We start from the raw sequence: 9,024 nt of genomic DNA, 5'->3' as shown, positions 1-9,024 counted from the left end.
TAGGGGACTGGCACCAAGCACACTTCTTAACTATATTAACTGATGATGGCTCTCTAGGAACAATATCCTCAATTCTTTTGATTAGGCTATCCAACTGGGCTTCCTTGGCTACTATCCTTGTCATGCCCCCATTCACATAGAATCGGACCAATGATCGGGTTCCCTCTGGGTAACTCAAAAGGGTCAGGATCATCTGATACAGTAACCACAGCACAGCAAGCCGCATTTATATAATAATGTAGTTTCAGCATAAGTCTTGTCATGTATAAATATCTGTAAATCACCATACACTCTTGATACCCAAATTGTTATACATAGTATAAATACATTTGGACCCGTAGGCAAAATATTTACACAGGAAATAAAAATTTAATTATCAAGAGCATAAAAGGGGTGCATACCAAAAGAATAAAAAGGATAACAATAACTAGAGTCTACTACTATTGCCCCTCAAGATAGTTCTCACATGGGCAACCGTCACTATGGTTAAATCCTTCTGGGATCCACCAATCTCCTACTGGGGTTTTGTCAGTGGGACCCAACATGGGTTCCTCTATAGAGTAACCTACACAATCATCTAAAAAAATGTGTACACGAGGGATGAGCTCACTAGCTCAGTAAATGGAAAGAAAGACTCACATAAGCAGTTGTAATCAATTGATACTAAATGCATGCAATTCATTTTAATCCTATTTCACCTAAGCAAAATTTACTGGGTCAAAGGTTACATGCTACTCACAACCACAATGCGCGTATGGTTCAGGTATAAGATGCATTCCCCATCCCACGATACGCCCATAGGGTTGTTGGAAAAGGTCAACCATGAGCAATCAGAAAAGTTAATCATGGCTAGACCATAGGAGAAATGTAAATCATGGACGAACTATAGCAAAAAATAAAAGTAGTATGATTGGCCCTCTGAATATATCACCAAAGTTTTCGACTGTCCTAATGATTAGTTGGGCATACTTCTAACTGCCACAATGATCCGTAATTGGTGCTTCCCCCCAGTGATAACCTAACACGTAAACCCTTATTGGGAATGATCATAGCACGAGGGAATATGAAATCTTAACCACATGCTTCTACATGAGATCGTATGACTGTATAGTACTTCCTCATCCCATTCCATGGTGTACCAATGCATTCGTTTCTAAACCAACTACAACATCTATTCTAGGAATCACATATATATTTGATAAATTCCCAACAAATAATGAAAATTCCCAACAAATAATGAATAATTGGAAATTTATAGATACAACATGTTCATTTCTAAATGCATTCAATAGCAGTCAAGCATATGCATGAAAATGGCATTCGTAATGTCAAAATGATATATGAATGAACAAGATGCCAAAAACACTCCCAAAATAAGATCAAAGTCCTCTCCCCACTTACTTATTCTTGTAGGAGAATATGCACTCGTGGTACGGGTAAGATCCAGAGTGAAGGCGAATGTCTCGAGACCTAACACAGATAGGAATTTAATATACATCTATTTCAAAATTATAAAAGACATATAATATGGTCACAATGCGTTTAATAGCATGAAGAAGGTTGTCAGTGAGTTTGAGTTCCATTAGAGCTCATTTGGGCTATAGGTAGGTCATACAGTTGGGTAGGAGAACCCACTTGTGCAAACTGCCCACGTAGATAGCACACAGACACAGACCAGTGGATCATATCGATGGGTCTGGTACCCATCGATCCTACCTGCCGGTATGCCCAGAAGCACGGGTGAGACCGGTGGGTTACATCGATGGGTTTGGTATCCTCTGGTAGGTCCAGAGGGAACCGGTGGGTGCTACCGACAGGTCTGGTACCCACCGATCTTGCCCGTCGGTATACCTAGAAGTATTGGCTAGATTGGTGGGTTACACCAGTGGGTCTGGTACTTGCCGGTCCTACCCGTTGATAGGCCTAGAAGATACTGATGGGTCATGACACCCGTCAATCTTACCCACCTTTTGGACCAGAAGCCCAGGTAAGACTGGGGGGTCACACTGGTAGGTCTGACGACCCGTTGGTGCTATGCACTACTGTTCTACAATTTTTGGTGAACTTCTTCTCTCCTTCATCCCACCTCTTAGGAATCCAAGGGGGTTGTTCCCACTTCATTTCCCACACATTTTAAGCTTCATTTACTTGATTATTCCATGGATCTAAGTTAACATCAAGGTTTTGGGGAATGAAATTATACCTTGGCTGAAAAACCCTAAAACTTAAGATCCTCTTTCCAAACTCGAAATGTCACCCCAATATGTCCAAATCTTGGTTTTCCTTTCCTCAAAGCTTTAAAGAAATCACAAAAGCGTTCCATTACACCTTTGATTTGACCACAAACAAAAGGGTTTCATCACATCTAAAGGGTTTATGGTGTTACTTACCTCAAAACATAGATCTCAAGGCATCAGTGACTATTCTGGTTACGAAAAGGTAAGTCGGGGCTCCAAAATCCAAGGGGGAGCCTTCTTCCTTCTTCCTTCTCTTCTTCTTCCTCTTTTCTCCCTCCTTTTTACTCTCACCAAACTTGCTGAAATCATAAATGGGAGAGAGAGAGAGAGGAACACAAATTCTATTTATACTATGGTTAATAAATATCTTATAAGGCCTATTTGATTTTGCCCCTTTATGCACCAAAACACATTAAATCATGATTTTGGGTGAAATGACCGACATTATCAGGCATACAAGACCTCATTATGATGAGAAATCTGAAATACATGTGCTCACCCAAGTTGGGTCTGCTGGGGCCATGTTACCCTTACAGGTGGGTCACACTGGTAGGTCTCGCACCTACAAGTGACCAGCTACCAGTTGGCTGAAACAAGGCCAACCTTGCTGTATTTTGGTGGGAAATGGGATTTTAACGCGTATCTCGCTCTCGCCATGTATTGCAGACTAAATTCTCATCATTCAATGCGATAACGTACCTTTCTTCTTCATACATGGCTTTATTATATGTGCAAGGGCACGGCTTAGGCGTGTGAACCACCTTAGGTACTTGCTCAATTTTGTCTAGCTACCCCACATTTGACGTTACCCTTGCAGTCATGCACCATAGGGCACCAGCATCGACCCTTACCAGTTCTGATCCTGCAAGACCAAATTGAACCAATCGGTCAATCAATTGGGTTTAAAAAGTAGGGCTTTACATTCTTTTTCTTCATTTGTAATAGATGTGAATCCCCCAAGGCACATAGACTCTATCATTTGTTTAGTTGGGTAATCAAAACCCTCATAAATTATTTGGCATAAATGCCATAAGTCTAGGCCATAGTGAGGGCATTCGTGGAGTAGATCCTTGAATCTCTCCATAAGTTTAGAAAAGGACTCACTCGGCTTTTGCCTAAACTAAAGGATATCGCTTCTAAGTTTATTGGTCTTGTGAGTTGGGAAAAAATTTTTAAGGAAGACTATTGTGGACTGTTCTCATGTGGTTATGGAATTTATGGGTAACCCATACAATCACATCTTAGCTTGGTCTGTTAATGCAAAAGCGATGAACCTAAGCTTAATCGCATCATTAGAAAGCTATTGAATTTTAATTAGAACACATACCTCTTCAAATTCCCTTAGAAATAGGTATGCATCCTCAGAGGTCATCCCATGGAAGTGGGGAAACAATGTGATGTACTGAGATTTGAGCTCAAAATTATTGCCCTAGGCTTGTGGTAAAACTATGCAAGAAGTTTGGGCTGCTCAGCAGGGTAGAACCTATCTTTCAGAGATTTAGGTGGAGGGTTTTGTTGTTGGTCTCCCATATTAAAAGGTATTGATGATAGTATATTATAAGGTCACTGCTTGTTGGATCTTTTCTTTCTAACCTACTCTTAGTACCCACCTAGCACTCATGCAACAGAAAACTACCCACAACTAGAATAAGACAAGCACAAAAGAATGGATTTTTTTTTTTGGATTTTTGGGAGCTTATCAGTAGGGATCCGGGGTTGCTCAATTCTTGAGGTACTGCTACAGGGCGAACCTTGTCTTTACCATATTGTGAGGCTTGGCGACCTCCGCCGATACAACTATTATTGCAAGTTGTTCTTCTTAGGGATAAAATGATGAAAGAAAAAGAAAAATAAAGTACTCAGATTTACCAAAAGAAAGAGAAAAATAACATGGAATTGTCTCCCAAGCAAAGACGCCAAAAACTTGTTTGAGATTTAAAAGTAACAGCAAGCGTACGGATCAATGTAGCTATGGGTCAAACATAAGGAGAGCAACCACTTTATTTTTGGCTTCTTTTAGTAAAGCGAAAGTGTATCGATTGATTATGGTGATGTACTTCTAACTACCGCCCAATAATAAATGCATATAAAAGCATCCTAACCAACACATCTAGGAATTTAAATACTTCAAACCATGTAGATAAAAATTAAATAACTGAAAGTAAAAGTGCTGAAATAAAAAAGAATAAAGTAATGCAAGGTTCCCTACTTGACTAGAGAGTAACTCTTACAAGGGCTTCACTACTTAGGTTTAGGAAAAGGGAGGCATAGTAAATAACTTAAAGCAAAGGCAATAAAAGGATGGTTCCATAGCTAGATAGGTGCAAAGCCAATGCATCATCTAGCCAAGGATCTTGGGGGAAAGGGAAAACAATAAAGTAAACTGAAATTAAAAACCTAAGTTAAGAATGAATGGGTAGCGAGAAGAGGGAATGAGAGGGGGGGTGAGAAGACTTATGTAGAAGCCTACCTACCTGAACTTCAATAGTTGAACTTGAAAACTTGGTTGAGATTTGAAATACTACCAGCCCTAAAAACCATATATGGAATAAACCAAATCTGAAATTGCTAGGACTAGAAAAGACAAATCTGAACTTGAAAAGAGATGCTCAACACGTGGTTCTTGTCACTTAGAACTAAGCCTAAAACTAGAAATTAAACTTACAACTTCAGTTGCATAAAAAAATAAAAATTAAAACTCCTATTTCTAAACTATAATTTTAGTAATAATGTATGGAGAGATATTCTGTATTTTTCCTAGGTCCAATGGAGGAGCTTCCCTTCAATTGAGGAGCTTTTTTCATGGTGGAAGAGGAAATCAAATGTTGTTCAACTGCGAACTGCTTGGTTGGCCCTTTTAATCTTTATTCCTTTTCATCTTTGGAGAGAAGGGAACCTGAGAAGACATGATAATGGTAATTCAAATGCTAAAATTGTTGTCAAAAGAATTCTTCATGATCTAGATGAATTTTCAGCGATGGGTGCCATTTCGATAAATGGAGCGCAGGAATTGATCTTATCCAGGCAGTTACACATCAAAATATCTCCAAAGAAGACACAAAATATCAATGAGGTATTTTGGACTCCGCCTAGAGAACAGACCATTAAGCTAAATATAGCTGGATGCTCTTTGGGAAACCTAGGGCGGTCAGGAGCAGGGGGTTTCTGCAACCATACTGGGAATCATATTCTAAGCTTCACAGGTGGACTAGGAATCACAACAAATTTTGTTGCAGAGTTTGAAGTGTTCTTTATGGGAAAAAGGGTGGCCAAAACCCGAAATTGGGAGAGCTTGTGGGTGGAGTGTGATTCACAGCCAATGGTAACCTGTATCAAAAATCGCACCATTCCATGGTTCTTTCAACAACACTGGCGAAGCTACAAGGCTTACTTAGACACCACTACATGGTCAGTAACCCATTGCTTTAGGGAAGCAAATAGTGTTGCAGACAAGTTCGCAAAACAAGCAGCTCTAGTACAAACTGAATCAATATGGCATTCTCCTCCCACTTTCACAATGAATGATATAAAAAAGGATGTTGAGCTAAGGACGAGATACATGTTTTCATAATAGTGCTGATTTTATTTTGACTTACTATTCTGCTAATGGTAATGCCGAAGGTGGAATAGTATTTCATCACTAAAATCAGAGATTTAGTTTTTTTTCTATTTGTGGTTGTTCTCCTTCTCTGTTGATGGAAATGCCGCAGGTGGATTAGGGGTTCAGTGGATTATTACTATTTTTTTGTAAATGTATTCTTTCTCCTATTATAATACAATATACTTGCTGACTCTTAGCAAAAAATAAAAAATAAAACTTGCATTAACAAAGAAAGAGACTTGCATTCATTAAATAAACATCCATTAAATATGTGCTTAAACCAAAAAGTAAGAAGAAGAACTAGAGAAAACCTAGAGAAAAGAAACCCTAAAAGTGAAGTGCCCCCTCTCCCCTCTTATATGATTTTTATTTATAGGAAATAGAGGAGAGGGAGTCCAATGATTAGGGTTTCCTAATTAGGGTTTTTTTTAGGTCTAAGGTGATGATGTAGATGAGAGAGAAGAGAGAAAGGGAGAGAGTCGTAGGATAGAAAGGAGATAGGAGTCCAATCGAATTGGGTTTTGATGAGGTGGAGGAGAGAGGAGAGAGAAGAGAGAAAAGGAGTCTCCAACGATTTTTTTTCCTATTTTTTCTCTCTTCAAAATTGCACACAAAAGCCCTCTTGGCCGAATTTCTATGACCTAGAGATTCGTCTAATTTGTATTCAAAATTTCGTCCATGCCCCTTGTGCTTTAAGTAGGTGGAAAATAAGAGATCCTCAACAAATCTCATAAAAAATAGGAGAGAAAGTCTTCAACGCACAAAGGGGGAGATTGTGTCATCCAAGTAGGTCCCTCTTGCTTTGTTGGCATCTGAAATATTCTCTTGTACCCATGGGACAATTGCAGAAGGGCTGAGCATGCATCTTGGTTCTCTTCTGGTCCATTATTTTTTTTCTGGCTCGAAAAGAATAATCGTGTGTTTAGATGTCTAAACGAATGTATACTTTTAATACAATAAGTCTATCTTCCTCAAAATTTCATCATCTTCATAACCATGAAAAGAAACAGGACCTCTTTACGTGTAAAATTGAAGATATGTCGCCTGATAGTCCCTAAGGCCTTTAAAATATAAAAACCCGCAAAAATAGTAAAACCCAAGGTAGCTCCATTCTAAGTATGTAAAATATAGGCTTATATCCTAAGATTTCACACATAAATGTGCTCATCACTTGGTCTGTGCAACAGTCGGTTGAAGAATTGATGAAGTGGTGGAAGAGGAAAGCGATGAGTATTAATTTAAAGATTCCCTAGTTGATGGGGTTTACCATTACTGCTGCTCACATCTGGTGGGAGAGAAATAGAAGGCAGTATGAGAAAAAAGAAAGACCTACGACTTCTTTTGAATATATTCGTTGGGAGCTTAGCCTCTGCTTAGGGAACTCTAAGGGTGAGGTGAAATCTATTATTGATGTCTTGTGTTGCAGGAAGTTGGGGTTGGCGATAGAGAATCCTAAATTTTCTCTGCCTCTAGAAGTACATTGGTACAAGCCCCCAATAACCTGGATAAAAGTCAATGTTGACGGCAGTTCCCTGGGCAATCCGGGCAGGGCAGGGCGGGTGGTTTTCTTTGTGATAGTGAAGGTCAGGTTTACAAATCTTTTAGCATATTTCTGGGATAAAGAAAATATATGAGGCAGAGTTTGAGGCTATGATGGAAGGAATTTTGATGGCGAAATCCATGAATGCCAGGGGGTTGTGGATCGAATATGATTTGGCCATGGTGGTGTTGGCGATCCATAAGAATTAGATTTCTTGGTTTATTCTTCAAAGATGGGTATTTGCCCTCCCATTCCTAGAGTCTATCCCTTGGAAGATCACCCATTGTTTCCATGAAGCTAACCCCATTAGCCGACTATCTTGCGAAGAAGGCATCAAAGTCAGGAACATCTGACTACTCGGTGGCCTTTTCGAGGCATATTCAGGTTGATTTGGAGAATGATGCTATGGATAGGCACTGATTTAGATTCTACTAGGGCGCTGCTTGCTCTCTCTGCTAATGGCCATGCCGAAGGTGGAGTGAGTAAGTTGCTTTAGTGGTTTCAGCCTTGTTCAGGATTTTTTATTGTATTTTTTATTTTTTTCTTCTTCTTAACAAAATCATCTTTTAGCCAAAAAAAAGTCTAACATTTTGTTCTCAATAATTTTTTTTTATTACTATTATTTTTTATATCCGTGTGCATGATGGTGGTTGTATACGTTGATCCCCATCCTTATATCCCCAATGTTGCTTGCACCATATTTCGTGAGATGAATGTTGGGGCTAGTTTTGTCTTGATTTCAAAACTATACATCATGTTTGCTATATAGATATGTAAATTTGAAATTTCCCTTTTATTTTTGTTCACATTTTCCTTTTAATCCATGTGTCATATTGTTGCTTGTACGTACTTTATAACTTGTGTATCAACCTAGGTTGAACTCTAGTTTTTATTAGGTGGACCAATGTGCCTAACACCTTTCTTACACTACATGCTGACATGAACCCTAACTTGTGGTTAGACAGTTCAGATAGAGTCATTTCAATATCAATTTCAATTACCAATGGACTAAGCGTGTCATGCTTACCTCTTTTTAAAAATAATGAGTATGCATAAATAATAAAAAAGAAAAATATATAATACAATAACAACTCAGTCTTATCTGCAATTAAAAACATGCAGAATATATAGATATAAAATATCAAAGAATAAAAAAATCTAAGTATTTTATTCTCATTGAATAATAATCAAAGACGTCAAGTCACAATTATCCTAACCCCCAATTGTACAATATAGGGAAAGAACCAAATCTTCTCTGCACCGAATGCACATCCAACAGCTGCTAGAACTTGGGATACGTGCCCAGTTGGTAATTATCCCGTAATCCCTTCACTGTTGGGGTGGAGGAAAACCGCCACCCTTTTGTACGAGTCTTCACCATAGTTATCAATTCGGCCGAATAATTCGCGAATTATTCGGCCGAACCGAATTTTTCCGAATTTTATCAAAAATTCTGACCGAATCCGAATTAAAAATAAAATTCTTTAAAATTCGCGACTTTTTCCAAAATGAATATAAATCGCGAATAATTCGGACCGAATCCGAATTAAACCGAATTATTCGGTCCATTTAAACATTATTTAAAAAAAAAAACCAAAAATTAAAAAATTAAAAATTAAAAAAACAATTTTTTTTAAAAAAAAAAA

At 38.4% G+C, this 9,024-nt stretch overlaps 1 non-coding gene across 1 annotated transcript; it reads left to right on the top strand.

The window, feature by feature from the left end:
• The first annotated feature begins 3,274 nt into the window (after positions 1-3,274).
• LOC122065526 lies at positions 3,275-3,381 on the top strand. The gene has a single exon (XR_006136034.1). It is a non-coding gene; the product is annotated as a small nucleolar RNA R71 (small nucleolar RNA).
• Positions 3,382-9,024: the final 5,643 nt, after the last annotated feature.

Source organism: Macadamia integrifolia, unplaced genomic scaffold, assembly GCF_013358625.1.
Source record: "Macadamia integrifolia cultivar HAES 741 unplaced genomic scaffold, SCU_Mint_v3 scaffold2048, whole genome shotgun sequence".
NCBI lineage: Eukaryota > Viridiplantae > Streptophyta > Magnoliopsida > Proteales > Proteaceae > Macadamia > Macadamia integrifolia.
The sequence above is the reverse complement of the archived record's forward strand: the minus strand, read 5'-3'. Positions and strand labels throughout refer to the sequence as shown.